The 18,623-nt window shown below is 37.6% G+C and overlaps 2 long non-coding RNA genes across 2 annotated transcripts; one reads left to right on the top strand and one right to left on the bottom strand.

Annotated features, from left to right (window-relative positions):
* The first annotated feature begins 289 nt into the window (after positions 1–289).
* On the top strand, positions 290–5,904 carry LOC114805219 (uncharacterized). The gene is made up of 5 exons (XR_008470527.1): positions 290–4,362; positions 4,419–4,818; positions 4,876–4,978; positions 5,041–5,504; positions 5,774–5,904. It is a non-coding gene; the product is annotated as an uncharacterized LOC114805219 (long non-coding RNA).
* LOC114805220 (uncharacterized) lies at positions 5,804–6,559 on the bottom strand. The gene is made up of 3 exons (XR_003753296.2): positions 6,201–6,559; positions 6,010–6,140; positions 5,804–5,944 (listed from the first exon to the last, which is right to left on the bottom strand). It is a non-coding gene; the product is annotated as an uncharacterized LOC114805220 (long non-coding RNA).
* Between the last annotated feature and the right edge of the window lie 12,064 nt (positions 6,560–18,623).

Here is an 18,623-nt window from a genome sequence, read left to right as displayed (position 1 = left end):
TCGGTTGCAGCTGTACGTAAGGAGTTTGATATGCCGTCCCACAGCTCCCTTATACCGAGATGCTGATGAGTGCTCTCAGAGAGCAGGAGTGCAAGTCGAGTAGAAAATCGTTCGGCTGTCGGTTGTGATTGCAGCTTCTCGATGTCGAACCTTCCTTGTGTTTGTTGACGTGTGCGCTTTTCTACACAGAGGCGGGTGCGTATTTTAGCTGCTACAAGATAGTGGTCCGAGTCGATGTTGGGACCACGAAGCGTACACACATCAGAAACACTGGAGACATGTCGTCCATCTATCACAACATGATCGATCTGGTTGCGAGTGATTCGATCCGGGGACAGAGAAGTAGCTTGATGGATTTTCTTATGCTGGAATCTAGTACTACAGACGACCATATTTCGGGCCCGGCGAAGTCGTTCAGCCTCAGACCGTTTGGTGATGTTTCGTCATTGAGGCTGAATTTTCCGACTGTTGTGCCAAAGACACCTTCTTTACCCACCCTAGCGTTGAAATCGCCAAGCACGATTTTGACATCGTGGCGGGGGCAGCGCTCATAGGTACGTTCTAGGCGCTCATAGAAGGTATCTTTGATCACTTCGTCCTTCTCTTCCGTCGGGGCGTGGGCGCAAATCAGCGATATGTTGAAGAACCTCGCTTTGATGCGGATTGTGGCTAGACGTTCATCCACCGGAGTGAATGCCAGGACTCGGCGACGGAGTCTCTCTCCCACCACGAATCCCACACCGAGTTCCCAAACCCTATGCACAACCGCGAAGCGGGTTTCGCCTTCTCACTTTAGCTCGCCTCCAAACGGATGTCTGTTGGCTAACCAGAGGATACTTGGTCTAAGACCGGAAGTCGTGAGCTGCTTGAGCCACATGTAAAAGAATCGTTCCTGGCCACTCCCAAGTGAATGACAGTCAGAAACTTTCCTCACCTACGTGAACTTCTACATATGATTCTATGTTCATTTAGACTTTTAAAATTGATTAATAGTTTCATATTAATAATTTTCTATATTAAAATTAGCGAACCGAAAACTCTTTTTACGCAAATAAGAGTTTTTTGTCGTTGTAATTATAAAATACGCTTTTGGTTCCGTTTTTATTTATTATGCGTTTGTATTTAAATGCGTTTGGAATCTCGTTATATTATTACCTACAGACTTATTCGAATGTCCTTGTTTATATGATCGCACGTGTTTTTATGTGGTGGTTCTTAAACCCTACGCACAACCGCGAAGCGGGTTTCGCCTTCTCACTTTAGCTCGTCTCCAAACGGATGTCTGTTGGCTAACCAGAGGATACTTGGTCTAAGACCGGAAGTCGTGAGCTGCTTGAGCCACATGTAAAAGAATCGTTCCTGGCCACTCCCAAGTGAATGACAGTCAGAAACTTTCCTCACCTACGTGAACTTCTACATATGATTCTATGTTCATTTAAACTTTTCAAATTGATTAATAGTTTCATATTAATAATTTTCTATATTAAAATTAGCGAACCGAAAACTCTTTTTACTCAAATAAGAGTTTTTTTTCGTTGTAATTATAAAATACGCTTTTGGTTCCGTTTTTATGTATTATGCGTTTGTATTTAAATGCGTTTGGAATCTCGTTATATTATTAGCTACAGACTTATTCGAATGTCCTTGTTTATATGATCGCGCGTAAGAGGTCAATATCCTTTGTACATATGAGTGCACGTTATGTGCTTGTTTGTGTGCATGTAATATGCGTTAATTATGTTGGCACAAACCTGCTTGTTTTTGTTGTACAAAGAACAAGGGGTATGTAAGAGAATATTTGCCCTTGCGGGCCGTGATTATAAGTAAATGTACAAATTGTATAATATAAACCGATCGTGTTTTTATGATTCTTTAATTGTTCAAATTTACCCTATGTTAGTTGGATATATAAGCATTGGTAGCACAATTACAATACGTATGCGTATGTACGTTTGTTTGCGCTGTAAGAAGACTGTGGTAAGAGCGAATTGAATGATGTGCGGGTCTTTGACCTCAGCACTTATAATTATGTATGCGTGTGGAGGTATTAATGTAATGTACCAACATGCAAATGTGGGACGTATGATTTTGGAAGTGAAGAGAACGAGAGAATTGAATTGTTCAAGAACCGGTTTTTAAATAGAAATATGTTGTATATGTATGTAAGTATGTAATATGTTAAATACACAGTATTAATTTATATGCTGTAAATCAATATGCAAATATGTATGTTCTTTTAAATCTTTTTTTCTTTATTTGATTTCTTTATGCCGTATGCTTATTTATTTAATGCAATCCTGCTTGCTGTTTCATGAAACAGAAGGGGTACTGCCGGAAATTATTGCAAGTAGATGCTTGAATATATTTTTTTTTTTTTGAAGTGTTTATGTGTGTTTGTTTACACAAATATAAGCTCGATTAGGCATGCGACAATGCAATTATGTGATGTATATATTTATATATATATATACATACATAACAAAGAATTTGTAATTTTATTTTGTTTTCTCTACCTTTTTAAAAAGGTGTTTGCATACATATGTACGTACGAACTAATAATAAGAATGGATACAATCACTCTAGTCCGCCTCAAAGGGGTATTAGGGTGGTACTTAAAATGTGTGTGTATGTAGTTTGTAATTCCTGATTTGATGTCCAGCAGGTAGATTCCTGTTGTCCTGTCGTGTCCTCTCATGTATGTTAGTGTAGATTTTTTTTTTTAACTGTTATAAGTTACTGTGGTTTTAATATCGCGCCCGTTTTTTTTTAATGTAAGTCTACACTTTCACTGCACCTGTCTCTATGTATTTAGTATGTATTTTTTTTTTCACCGCATTTTGATATTGGTGTATTCTTCCACAAGTGCCTTTCTAAAGGCTCGAAGGACCATATAGTGAATTCATCACTTACCTCTGGGTCCTCTGTTCCACAACACTAATGATTTTTTTATTTTCGTTTTATAATAGTTTTTTATTTTACAATATTTTGAATTTAACAGAAGTTGCGATTCCAATAATAAAACAATTTCGATAAAAAATGTAACTAAAAATCCACGACGAAGTCTGTCTGCGACGATGCTGCCTCATACAAACTCGATAGCAAAAAAGCTGGTTTTTTCTGATGGTTGATCCCTTTTGTTAACGTTATTGTGTAAAAAGTCTCCAGTGTAATGTCCTCTTGGTGTGCGTTTGTGTGTGTTGATGTGTGAGGTTCTCGTGTGCGTTTGTGTGTATTGAGGTGTGAAGTTCTCGTGAGAGATTTATGCGTGTGTGTTAATGTGGATGGTAGGTGATGCTATGGTGAGTATGGTGATGGTGAAGTGTCAGTGATGCGTATTGGAGCGTGTTAAATGATGTGTGTGTGGTATGTATTGCTGAATGGGATGTGTCCGGGGTAACTAGTAGTGTGGTGTGTGGGAGACGGGGTCGATGCTCATTTATACAATGATGATTCAAGTTTTAAATTCTGCCTGCACTCCCGGAGTGCAACCCCATTCTTTTTTTACTCAACAAGTAAATGAAATAACTGAAACAAATATTGGTACTAGGTGATGCTGGATTACCTCTGGAAACATTTCTCATGACTCCGTATTGCAAAACTGTCCCATTTTTTCTCCACCATTTTTGCTATTTGTTACTTTTCTTAAAAAAAAAGAATGGGGTTGCACTCCGGGAGTGCAGGCAGAAGTGAAAACTTGAACTTATGGCGTGTTGGGCACTTTTTTGGGTGAGCATTTTTAGGTGCGCTCGAGACATGAGAAATTGTACATAAAAAATCAAGTTTATCAAAGCAATGTGGGCACTTTTTGAATGGACATGAAGTATAATAATATAGAAACTATATTCGAAGGAAATGGTTTTATTTAAATGAGTAAATATTAGTAAATAGTAAATACAAAATTTATCAGTTCTCATCCATAATTTCAAAAACTCTTATACTACGTTCGGACCGACATTGAAAACCTCTTGAAAACACAATTTGTGGATTGAGGAACCAAAGTCGTTCTGACCGATATTTTGTGTTTTCGATGTGTTTTCATTGACAATTCACAAATGTATTTGTTTGTTTACATTTTGAGCAACGAAAATGGTAAGTTTTAGAATATTTGCTTATAATTATTATTAATGATCGTGTTTTATAGAATCACAACAAGAAAATTTTAGTAATGAAGGTATTGGCGTTGAAAAGCCAGATAAATACTTTGCGTAACGATGATTCTTCAAGAGAATTGATGGAGACTCTTACTACCCAGCACCTTTGCCTTGCAGAAAAAGGTAGAAGAGTTGAACAAACAACGTTTTATCCTATTAGGTATATTATACCTTGGAACTTGGGACACCGATTAAATCATGTTGGACAAAAGTTTGTATAAGTTTTTATTGATGCAAATGTTTTCAATTAAATATAATTAATTACAGCAACGTAAGCATAATTTTTGAGAACACGATTGCCAACGAAATGGATCTGTATTTTTTAAAGAAAACTTTCGAATGAACCGAAGTTCATTTAATAAATTATGCGACATCCTTCGTCCTCTACAAAGAATGGATACGAACTACCGAAAAGCTATTACGCTCGAGAAAAGAGTGGCTATAGCAATATTTGCATTAGGCTCATCTGCAGAGTATCGTAGTATCGCTAATATGTTCGGGGTAGGAAAATCTACGGTTTGTGAAATTTTGCTGGAATTCTGTACTGAAATCTGGAGACTACTACAACCATCCTGTTTCAAAATGTTTCCACCAAATAGAGAAAACATAACAGAATTGGCGAATGGTTTCGAGTTACTGGGATTCCCACAATGCTTAGGAGCAATTGGTAAATATTAGTTATAAATTCTTAAATTTACAACGTTCATCTAATAATTGTTTACAGACGGATGCCACATTGAAGTTCACCCATCATCTGAACAAGCTGTGGGTTATTATAATTATAAAGAGTGATATTCCACCGTTTTGATGGCATTAGTTGATGCAAAGTAAAATATGGAAACGCATTATAGGTAGAAGGATATATGTAATGTATGCAATGTATTTTCAGATACCGTTTTATTTACATAAACGTCGGAAGTTCCGTGCAATGTAATGACTCTCAAATTTATGAGACGTCGTCACTTAAACGAGAAATTGAGAATTGTCCTTTGCTAAGAGAAATGTCTAGAGAAATTTCAGGTGCAAATATGCCTGTATTTATTATTAGGGATTCGGCTTTTCGATTTAGCAAACAATTGATGAAACCGTATCCATTCAGCGTAAATCAAATTCATCGTGAGAAAGTATTCAATTACGCTCTTTCGAAAGCACGTAGAGTTGTCGAAAATGCTTTTGGACACCTCAAGGCCCGCTTTCGACGAATTGGAAAAGGAATTGACAACTCTCTCAAGAATGCCAATTCAATAATAAAAGCCTGTTGTTGTAGACGCCAAAATCCGAGCCATGTGTCATATGCATCTGACGACCCAATTAATGGAGAAACGATACGGACAGCACTTTCTAAATATTTAGGTAAGTAAAATGATTTTATGTATACTTCATTTATTTTTTATTTGTTGAGAAATTCAAGCAGTAATTTGTTAATTTCTTTTGCGTTTTTTACATTCTCTTCCATTATTTGTGTTTTTTATTGTCGTTTTCAACTAATTTTTCTGACATTTTCATAATTGTTTGACTAGTTTCGTTGAAATCCTGATTTGTTTTTTCAAGCTGTTTTTAATATTTTTTTTCAAATTTTTTTAACATTACGCTCTGAAAATGATTTCTTTTTCTATTTACAGATTCATTCGGCTCAGGTGATGACATGGTGAATGATGAAGGCTCGGTTGGCGACATGATTATCTCTGTGGGCGAAGGTACGCAAACCGGTGATGGCAATGGAGATTCAGCAACAAATGAAGGTGTCGCAACCGTTTTCACCGAAATTTGCATTGGTTCGGAATTTGTAGAACCTTTTTAAAAATGTATACATGTAAATAAAAATAATACAATTAATTAAAAAACGCATGTCTCTTACTATAGAAGCTTTCTTCCACTAAACTCTAAGTGTTGTAGCTAACATATGGGGACAATACGGCGCTCATTTTCTGGTATAAATGCCAATTCTAGGGGGAACCGCCAGTTGAACCGACTGCTGTTTTCTCCTTCCTGTAAAACATGATATTTATGTATTAAAAAACCTAAATCTTTGCGCTGTGAATAGCACACCTTGTCGCTTCAACTCCACTGCCATTTCTTCTAAAATGTGGCTATTTTTTCTGGGCCCGCGAAGAGCACACACTTTATTTTCCCACAATTTAATTAGAAGCGCTTCCTCCCTCTCACTCCAGGAATTTCTTTTTTTGTACTTTTGTTTTTTCTCCATTCTTTTTTAAAATGTAAACAAATATCAACTGACAATTAGGGGATGGCAAAATATGTCTTCCAATTATATCGACTAAACCAGCATTTTCATCATTATTATCAAGATTTTCATCAAATTCTAAAACTGAAACAATAGGTCTATGGTAACTAAAGTATGAAATGAACAATTGATTTAAATACAGTTTTTCCGCATTCTCAATATATGTACTGATTTACTCAAAACCACAAACTATAATGAAGAAACTGATCTTGAGCAGTAGCCTGATTTTGATATTTATGTAAACGGTTGATGAGTCATTCGCAGGTAGCCTCTCTTAATGTATTATATCGACTAAACCAGCATTTTCATCATTATTATCAAGATTTTCATCAAATTCTAAAACTGAAACAATAGGTCTATGGTAACTAAAGTATGAAATGAACAATTGATTTAAATACAGTTTTTCCGCATTCTCAATATATGTACTGATTTACTCAAAACCACAAACTATAATGAAGAAACTGATCTTGAGCAGTAGCCTGATTTTGATATTTATGTAAACAATAATAACGGTTGATGAGTCATTCGCAGGTAGCCTCTCTTAATGTATTTTTTGGCGACTGGTCTCAGGCTATTATAGATACATAATGTGGGTGTAAGTATTTATTCTTAGCCACCAAAATAGCTCGCTCACTCAACCCTTTTTTTGTGGTTAGTAATTATGCTTGGGAATTTTTTGTTGATGACTTCGGAGATTGAGCCATAAGTATAAAATTTTATTCTCGGGTTGCTATTGAAAATGGCCGCAATCGCACCACTGCCACGCGCACAAATGGCGAAGACCGAAAACACATAAAGTATAAGAACTAAGCTATAAATAAAATTATTAAAGTAAAATTTGGAACAAAGGTTCGCACTAGGAAAGGGCCTATTTCGACGTAACCAATAAACCTATACAAAAAAATTACTTACGTACCACATTACAAACCATGAAAATAGTTAAAATCCTTGTCCCTTTCAAATTTTATTTTGTCTTGCACTAATGGTTACATATTTACATATTCGTACCCAAGATAAGAAGTGCTGTAATAAAGCACATAACGCAAACGCACCATCAATTATTGCACTCTTCTCGTCAAAAATAATTATTACCAATGAATATACACACACCCGCACTCATATACATACAAACGAACTAGCGATCGAATAAGAATTGTTGGTAGCGAACGCCAAAAGCGGACAATGCAAACCAAGAATGATAGAAGACAAGATTACGACAGGCTCAAGCATTCACGAATGGGAATAGGCAACAGAAGAATTGTCAAATGGAAAACGGAAATGTGAAACATAGTGAACCAAATTGAATAATGTACAGATAAAATATCACAATGAACGTAATTCTTAAAATCTTCATTTATAAAATGATCCAATACAAAAATGCATATTTATAATTAAAATTATATGTTTTGTTACAAAAAGTTTGTTGGTTGGAAAAGTGAAAAAAAATTTATAGACGACTTTTTTGTACTATTGTTGTTTAATTCCGCCATTGCGGACTTCTTTTTCAAGTTAATAAATTTTTCACTTAGAATTGTAAATAATAATTAAGCACTAGCCTTGACTTCAGCTCTTTGTTTTGGTTTTATTGTTTTGTACCACCGTGCAATTTTGTTTTGTTCGCGTGTTCGGGGTCGTGAAAGTTGTCACTCAACAGGAACTCAAAACCCAAAAAAGCTAACTGTAAGCGCCTGTCGTAATCTTGTCGTCTATCATTCTTGGTGCAAACTAAAGCAAATACCCAATAGGAAATTCGAAAGGTGATTGCAAAACTTTGAATTCCGAATTTTGTGGCTTATTTCGTGCATAAACTGTAAAAATAATCATTTTCATTAAAAATTAACAACCCTAGATCATCACAAAGACAGAAAAAGCCAAAAACGGAAATTATGAAAATAAATTGAAATTATAAATTTTACTCTCTACCCTGTTTATTTAATACATACCCACTCAAATAATATTTACACCCACCCAAATCATGGAAATGGAGGATTTTAAATGGAGCACCACCGAATTAATAAAATTCGTGGAAGATCACTTCCAGACCCAAGCCGAAGAGGAGACAGTTTATACTCTAGAAATCCAAAGAGTTAAACTAAATTCGCTTTACGAGAAAGCAGAACTTGTCTATGATGCTATTCGCAGAATTTCTCATGAAACCCAAGAAACCATCGACTTTAACAAAGTCAAAGATAGAGACAAGAAATGCTTTCAAATGTATTTATCCTGCTTAGCCTCAATTAATGAAGATGTAGACAGACGTAAAACCCACGCGTCATCCCAACCCATTAAGGAAAGAGCCTCAGAAGACTCTACAATAGATTTCCGTCCCAAGATTGATTTACCACCATATGACACCGACATCTTTTACGGAGATTACTCGGCTTAGCCCACATTTCGAGATATGTTTACGGCCTTGTATATCCGTATCCCCAGAATAAGTAATGTTGAAAAACTCTTTCATCTTACTCAGAAGACCCGAGGCGAAGCAAGAGAAGCTATCCAAAACACACCCTTAACAAATGATGGTTTCATACTGGCCTGGAAAAATCTGGTCGAGCAGTATGAAAACAAAAGAATGCAGATAAACACCCAATTGAAGATCCTCTTTAACTTACCCGATGTCACTGAAGAAACAGGCTGCGCCATAAAAGCCCTGCAACGAGCGGTTAATAATGTCTTAACCAATTAAACAAATCTTGAGATTGACACACAAAGTTGGGACACGATACTGATATATCTTTGCAGTTCGAAACTACCGAAACAAACTCTAGAAGCATTCGAATCTACCCTAGGAGATATTACTTCTATACCCACATGGTCAAATTTCGACTCTTTTTTGACCCACAAATATAAAACACTCGAATCTGTAGCAAATTTTCAGACTGCAGTAACAAAACCCGACTCACCCCATTTGGACACAGTAAAAAGATCAGATGAAAAAAGATTTAACCCATTTCATGATGACGTGCATGAAAACCCGAGAGATAAACCCTCATCATAACAGTTCTTCTCAACGCCACCCAGAAACAGAAAGTTGCAAACTTTGCTCTAGAAATGAACGTTGAGACCCGTATTGCAACAATCAAAAAGTATGGCTATTGCTACAACTGCCTAGCTATATCACACAGCTCCAAGAACTGTAGTAGTAAATACACTTGTCGCAAATGTCACAAGAGACATAACACCTTGATTCACAGAGAATATAACCCTCGACCTGAATCCACTCTGGAAACTTTAAGAATGGCTAGTACGACTTCTGATACCACTACAAGTACCGCAATACCCACCCACAACACAATTCAGCAAGCCTACACCAGCACAATACAGTCCACTCAATTCTCAACCCGAGACCCACACAACCCAAGTAGGAAGCAGATATTCTTGGGTACTGCAATGGTTCAAGTAGAACATAATGGTCAGCGATATTATGCGAGAGCTCTAATAGATTCAGGATCGGAAGCCACATTTATATCTGAAAGACTTCAACAAAGCCTGGATATTCCCACTCACCCTGTATCAGCCCAAGTGACAGGAATAACCAACACGGTTTTAGCAACCCCCACGAAAATTTGCAATATTACCCTTTGTTCACCCACAAACTTAAATTACAAAATATCGAAATATTCATCATGAATAGCCTTTCCGATAATGTACCCACATACCCAATAAACCCAAATCTGGGACTAAAGAATATTGGCATCACCCTAGCGGATACCCAATTCCACAAACCGAGACCCGTGGATATATTACTTGATAGTGATATCTATCCAAAGATCCTACTAGGCGGAGTAAAACGAAACATTCTAGGCTCACTCCTAGCACAAGAAACAGTATTCGGATGGATTCTGTCCGGACCCATTACACAACCCTCAAAAAACTCATCAATGGCATCGTTTCATAACACTATTAACTCAAAGTATCTACTCATTCGCTTTGTGGAGGTGGAGGTAATCCCTAAGGATCCCGTAAGTCAAAAATCACATGAAATATGTGAAGGAAAGTTTCAAAAAACAACCCGAAGTAAATCAGATGGGCGCTATATATCAACCCTACCCACTACTCCGAAGAAAAATAAAAGCGATGATCATAACCCGGCCCGATCATCATCAATCACACACCAACGAAGAAATAAAACTCATCCCCATGTTGCATGCGGATTGTGCAAGGATGACCACCGGTTAGCCACATGTACCAGATACTTGTCGGCTAACTTACACAAAAAACTGGAAGCAGTCCTCAACCACCGTTATTGCGTAAACTGTTTAGCCAGATCACACAAAACAGAAGGATGCACAAGCAGACATCGATGTTCCACTTGCAATGGAAAACATCATTCATCTCTACATGCTCACCCAAGACTACACCCAGTAAACGAGAAAGAAGTTGTTGATAAACCCCGGCTACCATCCTTACTGGCTTTCACTTTATCAAGTATACCCCACTAATCCAAATTAATTTCGCAGATACTGCAAGGCGGCCGGGATTTCCGGCTCGAAGGACCATACAATGTCGAGTTAAGATGACGTTGAGGCCGATCCGTTTGAAGAAAAGAGTTATTTGTGTTTAAACGTTATAAATTTCGTTTATTTATATGGGGGTGTGTGGGTTGACAATATTTGTTAATTGTTTTATGTGTAATTAGCTAAATTTAATGTTAGTGAATATAAACTATTTATGTATATTGACCTGTGTTATAATTCCTTAAGTTGAATTGGGTATTGTTCCTTTGTGTTGATGTTGTGTTGGGTGTATTTTGTTGAGGGGGATCTTCTCCTCCTTTAGTTGCACTTCCCTGTGCGTGTTTTTGTGATCGGGCTGGGTTTAGTATTTTTCCTTGAGGATTGTGTTTAATTGTGTTTTGTTTTCACTTTAACTTGTGAATTTGTGTTTTTAATCACTTTGTTAGCGCGGGCTTTTTTGTTCGTTCTCACTTAAAAGTCGCGGGTTTGGGTTCGTGTTTGGGTGTTGTTCACTTTCTTCTTTCTCTCCAGAATTTGCGCCAATTACCGTGGGATAAGCCGCCTCAACATCGCGTATAAGGTTCTGTCGAGCGTATTGTGTGAAAGACTAAAGTCCACCGTCAACAAACTGATTGGACCTTATCAGTGTGGCTTTAGAGCTGGAAAATTAACAACAGACCAGATATTCACTGTGCGCCAAATTTTGGAGAAGACCCGTGAAAATAGGATCGACACACACCATCTCTTTGTCGACTTTAAAGCTGCTTTCGACAGCACGAAAAGGAGCTGCATTTATGCCGCGATGTCTGAATTTGGTATCCCCGCAAAACTAATACTAATGTGTAAGCTGACGTTGAGCAACACCAAAAGCTCCGTCAGGATCGGGAAGGACTTCTCCGAGCCGTTCGATACCAGACGAGGTTTCAGACAAGGTGACTCACTCTCGTGTGATTTCTTTAACCTGATGTTGGAGAAAATAATACGAGCTGCGGAGCTAAATCGAGAAGGTACAATCTTCTATAAGAGTGTACAGCTACTGGCGTACGCCGATGATATCGATATCATCGGAAACAACACCCGCACCGTTAGTTCTGCTTTTTCCAGACTGGATAAGGAAACGAAGCGTATGGGTCTGGTGGTGAACGAGGACAAGACGAAATATCTCCTGTCGTCAAACAAACAGTCAGCGCATTCGCGTCTTGGCTCCCACGTCACTGTTGACAGTCATAACTTTGAAGTTGTAGATAATTTCGTCTACCAACGCAGAATCACTCTTGCCAACAGGTGCTACTATGGACTAAGTAGGCAATTGAAAAGTAAAGTCCTCTCTCGACGAACACAAACCAAACTCTACAAGTCTCTCATCATTCCCGTCCTACTTTACGGTGCAGAAGCGTGGACGATGTCAACATCCGATGAGACGGCACTAGGAGTTTTCGAGAGAAAGGTTTTGCGGAAGATTTATGGTCCCTTAAGAATTGGCAACGGCGAATACCGCAGACGATGGAACGATGAGCTGTATGTGTTGTTCGACGACATAGACATAGTGCAGCGAATAAAAAAACAGCGGCAACGCTGGCTAGGTCATGTTGTCCGAATGGATGAAAGTGCTCCATCTCTGAAAGTATTCGATGCAGTACCCGCTGGTGGAAGCAGAGGAAGAGGGAGACCTCCACTCCGATGGAAGGACCAGGTGGAGAGGGACCTGGCTTCGCTTGGAACAACCAATTGGCGCCAAACTGCCAGAAGGAGGGATGCGTGGCGCGCTGTTTTGGACTCGGCTATAACCGCGTAAGCGGTGTCTACGCCAGTCAAGAAGAAGAAGATGTAATATAATTAATGATTTTGTTATTAAATTGTCATTTGAGATTTTGGTAGAACTAACCGAAAATAGCGGGTATAGTTTCTGGGCTTTTGTGGGTCGCAGTACTGAAAGTGCACGTGGAGTTTTGGTTTGCAGTTTTGGGTTTTTCATCCGTAATAGTACCAAGAACAATACTGAAAGTGCACATGTAGTTTTGGTTCGCAGTTTTGGGTCTTTCATCCGTGATTGTACCAAGATCATTCACAGAATTGTGCAAGAGGTATATATAAATTGAATATAATGTGCAAGAAAGGGATGAACGATCACACGTACACAATAGTTTCGGGTACTTTTGTCAATTCGTCCTTAAGAATGGCATAGAAACTTTGATTGAAACTGCTAGTACCGCTCCCTGGCATTTCACCGAAGAATTCGCCGGTACATGTCTTGCAGGGTACGTATTTATTATAAACTATTTCAGTATTATTTTTCCATAATTGTATTATCCAATTATTTACAAGAAATTTTTTTCCTGAAATTTGGTTAAAAAAAACTAATTGCGTGCAAACAATTCATAAATTAATATTGTGCACATGCACTCATCTCTAATCAGCTAAAATAAACAGCTGATAGCTTGCTTTTCTTTTCACCACACTATTTGGTGAACATTTTTGAGACTGTATCCAGAGAACGTGTAATATACAGCCCTCACAAAAATCACCACACTCACTATTGTGAGGTTTTTGGATTTAAACAAATGTGTAAATATTTGCGTGCTATAACGGCCATAGAGGAATTGTTCTTTAAAAAAAATGGCCTCTATAAAAGTTCAGTTATCGAATAATTGTGTTTAACCGAATCTGGAGCAATATGGACATTTGTTGAGCGATTTGCTGCCAACCACATCTACGATCCGATAAGGACGCATTATTTTTGTAAAGCAAAGGACACTGACGCACAGCCTCTATAGACGATGATTTACACCCAGCTTATTTTTATACTCTCGCAACAAAGTTGCTAAGAGAGTATTATAGTTTTGTCTACATAACGGTTGGTTGCAAGTCCAAAACAAAACGAGTTAGATACTGGGTTATATATATGAAAATGATCAGGGTGACGAAAAAAGTTCAAATCCGGACGTCTGTCCGTCCGCCCGTGCAAGCTGTAACTTGAGTAAAAATTGAGATATCATGATGAAACTTGGAAGACGTATTTATTGGCACCATAAGAAGGTTAAGTTCGAAAATGTGCGTAATCGGACCACTGCCACGCCCACAAAATGGCGATAACCGAAAATTTGGTACAAAGGATTGTTCTAGGAAGGGGCATATTTTGATGTAATTTTTTTGGGGAATTGGGCGTGGCCCCGCCCACTACTATGTTTTTTGTACATATCTCGCAAACTAATTAAGCTATATCAAGGAAACTTTCTAGAGTCGTTTCTTTTAGGTACTACCTTATAGAGTCCAAAAATGAAAGAAATCGGGTCATAACCACGCCCACCTCCCATACAAAGGTTATATTGAAAATGATTAAAAATGCAGTAAGTTCAGTAAGGAAAACCACCAGAAACCTTAAATTTCATTGTAAAGATGGTACGGAAGAGCTGCTCTCAAAATGGTATACAAAATTTTAAATGAGCGTGGTTCCGCCCACTTATGGGTCAAAAACCATATCTTCCTTACTTGTTTTATAATTCTTTTGTTTTTTAACTTTCGACTGTAAATACACAATTTCATTTGTTTCATTTGTTTACAAATTTTACATCAATTTGTATTTATTTTGAATTTATTTCTTTTGAAACAACTGTTTGACAGCAAAATGCTTTTCACCTCAATTGGTGACTTTTTTAAGCTTTTTTCTTATGAGGTTCGAGCCAGAATAGACTCACAAAATATACGTCACAAGAAACCTCACAAATTTTTCCTCACAACTCAGTTTTGAGGTTTTTTCAGAATAGGGCTGATAGAGAAGGTCCAATGCGGCCCAGCGGATCTAACAAAACAATATGAACCAGTCTCACCACAGCCAACGCGGAAGGAGAAATTTTAACAGAGTCACGTTAACATTGAAATAGCATAGCATTAAATGAAAAATATGCTCAGACGTTTACATTGATTGTATAGCCGCATGCTGGCCTTTTGGCTTATATTTTTTTACTTTTATATGCAATAGTATCCGCTGATACGATATTTATTTTGCGTTATGTATTAATGAATTGTACAATTTATAACATTGTACAAATATATTTGCATATGAAGTTTGAAGTTACTTGTATAGAAAATATTTTTAATTATATTTATATTTTAAATATATAAATATCATTATTCCTTTTGTATTAATAGAAATTACATCTTTCATCAGTTCAATGTTGGCTGTGTAGTACATATCTGCACATTCTTATGTGCGTGTGCCTTTAAATATTCAAATAATGGTATTATCGCTTATCAGTGAAGGACGCGAGCACGTTTTCTATTTGTACATACATACATACCTGCATAACAACCCAGCAGATTTAAAAGCGAGATCTCCTGAAAGGAGGAATGAAGGAGTCCTCCTATTGACCTCTTTTAGGAGCAGTAAGGAAGATTTTTTAATTTTGTTCTTATATTGTGTTTTTATACTCTCGCAACAAATGTTGCTAAAGAGAGTATTATAGTTTTGTTCACATAACGGTTGTTTGTAACACCCAAAACTAAACGAGTTAGATATAGGGCTATATATACCAAAGTGATCAGGGTGAAGAGTGGAGTTCAAATCCGAATGTCTGTCTGTCCGTCCGTCCGTCCGTCCGTCTGTGCAAGCTGCAACTTGAGTAAAATTAAGATATCTTGATGAAACTTGGCATACTTATTTCTTGGAACCATAGGAAGGTTGCTTTCGAAAATGAGCAAAATTGGACCACTGTCACGCCAGCAAAATGGCGAAAACCGAAAACACATAAAGTGCCATAACTAAGCCATGAATAAAGCTATGGAAATAAAATTTGGTATGAAGGATTTTTTGTACATATCTCTCAAACCAATAGAGCTATATAAACCAAACTTTCTGCAGTCGTTTCTTTTAGCCACTTCCTAATACAGTCCAAGTTAGGTTGAAAATTACTAAAAGTGGGTTAACTCGCTAAGGAAAAACGTCAGAAACACTAAATTTCACATAAGCAATGGCAGATAGGAGCTGCACTCAGATTTTTTTACAAAATGGAACATGGGCGTGGCATCGCCCACTTATGGGTCAAAAACCATATTTCAGGAACTACTCGACCGATTTCAATGAAACTTGGTTTGTAATAGTTTCCATACATCTCAATGATATGTTGCGAAAATAGGCCAAATAGCTTCACAACCACGCCTACTTCCTATATACCAGAACTTTGAAGTCGATCTGAATCGTTTACTTTAAAATATGTAAAGTAAGCACTAGTGAAGATATCGGTGCAGAACTTTGCACAAATACTATATTAATAGTGTGCCAGCCCCATTCTATAAATCGCCGAAATCGGACCATAGGTTTTCAAGGCCCCATATATCGAACACGAGGACCTCGGTGCTTCTAACCTAATATTATGGTTTCCAACTTTCAATGGACTTTATACAATATATATGACGAATATGTGGGCCAAATTGTGTATTATATAATATAAATAAAGTTAAATAAATAAATTGCGAGAGTATAAAATGTTCGGTTACACCCGAACTTAGCCCTTCCTTACTTGTTTTATATTTTATTTTAGTGTTGACCTCCTTTTGTCATCTTTTAGGAGCAAAAAAGGAGATTTTATACTTCTATTGTGATTTTTTTTTTACTTCATCTCAGTATTGATGTCCTTTTGTCCTCCTTTAGGAGCAATAAAGGAGATTTTTTCGTAGCTTAAAAATCGTACTTTTGATTCAAAAATTACAATTTAACGGGAAATAATAACTGTTAATTGTTGTCTTCAAGCAATTGTTCATTTCAACTGTGTTTTTTGAAGCGTGCAGACGTAAGTGTTTTATATCTATTGAGTATTAAATATTTTAAATTGATAATTAAATGTACTCTAAAAGGCATTTAAAGCGCCTAGTGAATAAAAAATTAAATAATTTACATAAATAATAAATATACATAAATAATTTATATAAAACAAGTAAGGAAGGGCTAAGTTCGGGTGTAACCGAACATTTTATACTCTCGCAATTTATTTATTTAACTTTATTAATATTAGAAAATACACAATTTGACCCATATATTCGTCATATATATTGTATAGAGTCCATTGAAAGTTAGAAACCCTAATATTAGGTTAGAAGTACCGAGGTCCTCATGTTCGCTATATGGGGCCTTGACAATCTATGGTCCGATTTTGGTGATTTTTAGAATGGTTCTGCCACACTATAAACGTAGTATTTGTGCAAAGTTCTGCATCGATATCTTCACTAGTGCTTACTTTATATATTGTAAAGTAAACGATTCAGATCGTCTTCAAAGTTCTGGTATATAGGAAGTAGGCATGGTTGTGACGCGATTTGGAGTATTTTCACAACATATCATTGGGATGTAAGGAAACTATTACAAACCAAGTTTCATTGAAATCGGTCGAGTAGTTCCTGAGATATGGTTTTTGACCCATAAGTGGGCGACGCCATGCCCATTTTCCATTTTGTAAAAAAATCTGAGTGCAGCTTCCATCTGCCATTTCTTATGTGAAATCTAGTGTTTATTTATTATCCGATTTCTGTCATTTTTGGACTGTATAAGGAAACGGCTAAAAAAACGACTGCAGAAAGTTTGGTTTATATAGCTCTATTGGTTTGCGAGATATATACAAAAAACCTATTTGGGGGCGGGGCCACGCCCACTTCCCCAAAAAAATTACATACAAATATGCCTCTTCATAGTGCGATCCATCATGCCAAATTTTATTTCCATAGCTTTATTTATGGCTTAGTTATGGCACTTTATGTGTTTTCGGTTTTCGCCATTTTGTGGGCGTGACAGTGGTCCGATTTTGCTGATTTTCGAACTTAACCTTCTTATGGTGCCAAGGAACACGTGTTCCTAGTTTCATTAAGATATCTCAATTTTTACTTAAGTTACAGCTTGCACTGACGGACGGACAGACATACATCCGGATTTGAACTTTTCTCGTCACCCTGATCATTTTGATATATATAACCGTAATCTAACTCGTTCAGTTTTAGGACTTACAACCAACCGTTATGTGGACAAAACTATAATACTCTCGTAGCAACTTTGTTGCTAGCAACTTTGTTGCGAGAGTATAAAAAAAATAATAATACACAAAATGAAAATCCTTCGGGGAGGGTTCGCCCAGGCGAGGACCGTTCTACCAAGACTAGTGCGAGGACACAGGAGGTACCACCACCGGTCAGGGTGACGGTCGGGGCACGCCCGGGAACCACGTCGTCGTCGACAGCACTGACGAGGGACGCAGGGACCCACGTGCAACAAACAGCGCATCGGGACAGGCGACTGGAAGTGACGCGGAAATGGTAGGCTCCTCAGGACTGACCCCTTCTCAGGAGGATAAGCTCCTGAGTAGCCCCCCAAAATGCTGATCACTCAGATCAACTGCCACCGTAGCAGTGTGGCGTCCACGAATCTGGTCGACAGACTAGTAAAAGGTAAGGCTGACATTGCCCTAATCCAGGAACCCAGTACCTTTGGTAAGCGGGTTACTGGATTAAGCTCGGCAAATCTTAAAATATTTTATGCTAATGGCAGATCTAGACCAAGGACCTGCATTTTATGCAAAAAACACTATAACTTTTCTCTTTTAGCAGACTGACATCACTGTGGTTAAAGTAACCGACCAACCACTGCTTTTGGTGGCACTCTACCTGCCCTTCGACTCCCCATCTCCGCCCCCCACGGAAGAGCTGAGGAAGGTAACGGATTACGCAGGAAAAACAGGTATGCAACTAATCATTGGAACGGACGCTAATTCCCATCATACGGCCTGG

This window comes from Zeugodacus cucurbitae, chromosome 3 (genome assembly GCF_028554725.1).
Source record: "Zeugodacus cucurbitae isolate PBARC_wt_2022May chromosome 3, idZeuCucr1.2, whole genome shotgun sequence".
In the NCBI taxonomy this organism is placed as follows: Eukaryota; Metazoa; Arthropoda; class Insecta; order Diptera; family Tephritidae; genus Zeugodacus; species Zeugodacus cucurbitae.
This window is presented reverse-complemented; position numbering and strand designations above follow the sequence as displayed.